A 1,970-nucleotide genomic window follows, 5' to 3' on the forward strand; every position below is an offset into this window, starting at 1 on the left:
AAAAAAAAAGAAGTATTACAGTTGTGCTTTGGGCACTTACAAGAACTGATTCTTAAGTAAGCTGTAAGGTAGTGAGCTGACTGTCGCTTTTCCCACATGCATAGGCACTCGGCCCAGGAGCCTCTTGCCTGCAGCCCTGACAAGTTTCCCCGGCCACAGATCAGAGCTCCACATGTAGCCCTGAGTCGTCTTTTCACTTCCCCTCTTCTTCAGTCAATCTGCCTCTCCCTTGGACAAATTTCCAAATACAAGAAAATGTTTAAAATCATATTTGTTTTTGTCTCCTGGCTTCATTGCACTGTGGCCAAAGAACGTCCTCTCTCTTTGATTGTTTTGGTGCGTGCTTTCTAAGTGAGGATATAATCGATTGTTGCAAATGGTCTGTGAGTGCCTGGGAAGAATCTGACGCAGGATGCAGGAGTCAATTACTGTCCATTAGATGAAGTTGCTACTTGTGCCATCCTAATCTTCCATATCTTGGCTATTTTTTTTCATCTTTTCTATTAATAATTAAGAGGCCCATTTGAAATATTCCATGCTGATGGTGAGCCTAGGAGTTGCTCCCTATCAATTTTTTAAAATCAGGTTTATTGAAGTAAATTTAAATGATTAAATCTACTTTTTAAAAAGTGAACAGCTCTGTAAGTTTTGATAAATACAGTTATGCAATTACTGCAAAAATATATACTATTTTCATCATCCTAAAAATTCCCTCATAGGCCTGAGAAACTCTACCTAGCCAGGTGATCCAGATCCATATCACAGTGGCAAGCCCTGTGGATGGTTAGTGCCCTGGATAGTATGTGACAAGAGTGACATGTCTCTGGGTTCTCCCTTCCCTCAATCAGTGGTCCCAATCAAAGCAGAAGAAAAAATCCAACACTACAAAGGGCAATTTACAAATGCTTGACCTGTTTCTCGTAACTGTCAAAGTCATTGAAAACAAAAGTGGTCTGAAAAATTGTCACAGCCAAGAGGAACCTAAGGAGACATGATGGCACAAAATAATGTGCCATCTTGGTTGGGAATCCTACAGAAGAAAAGGGACATTCGAGGAACATGGAATGCCAATTACGGTGTGGACTCCAGTTAATAATGGCAGATCAACACTTGTAACATTTGTACCAAACTAATAGAAGATGCTAATAATAGGGGAAACTGGGTGTGGGTGTGTGGGAATTCTCTGAGTTACCTGCACCTTTTCAGTAAGCACAAAATGATAATTTTTTTTAAATTCTCTTATGATCCTTTCTTTTCAAGCCCTTCTCCCAACCCTATCTCTGGCAACCACTGGTCCATTTGTTCTCTGCCTCCATATTTTTTCTTTTCTAGAATGTTATGAGATTTACCTCATATATCATATATACATGGAATCATACGTAACCTTTGTGTCTGGCTTTTGTCACTTTAGTCTACATACTTTGAGATTCATCCATGCCATCCGAGCGTGTGAGTCTTAACTGCGGAGCAGTATTCTGATGAGTGTCTGTTCAATAGTTTGCTTAGCTAAGCCATGCACATGTGGACTATTCCCACTTTGGGGAGGATATGAATAAGGTCTCTGTAACTGTTTAGGTGCAACTATTGTATGTCTACCAGGATGGCTGCAATAAAGAGACAGACAATGACACAGGGTGGCGAGGATTTGGAGAAGCCAGAATCCTCACACATTGCTAATTGGAATACAAAATGACGCTACCAGCATCTGCTATGTAGTGAACACGGTGGAAGTGGTTCATCAATAACAGACCAGTCAGCAGACCAAAGTAGGCCCGTCCTAAGGACAGTTGGATCAGTGGTTAGGAAAGTCTGGGAAAAGAACAAAATAGGCAGTCTGGGCTTTTAATTTTTGTTTGTTTTTTTGAACCAATGAAAAGTTCTACAATTAGATAGTGACACTGTTTGCACAGTTTCATGATTATATTAAAAACCCCTAAAGGGCCTGCCAGATAGCTCAGCAGATTAAAGCA

This window comes from Octodon degus, unplaced genomic scaffold (assembly GCF_000260255.1).
Source record: "Octodon degus isolate 3935 unplaced genomic scaffold, OctDeg1.0 scaffold00011, whole genome shotgun sequence".
Classification (NCBI taxonomy): domain Eukaryota; kingdom Metazoa; phylum Chordata; class Mammalia; order Rodentia; family Octodontidae; genus Octodon; species Octodon degus.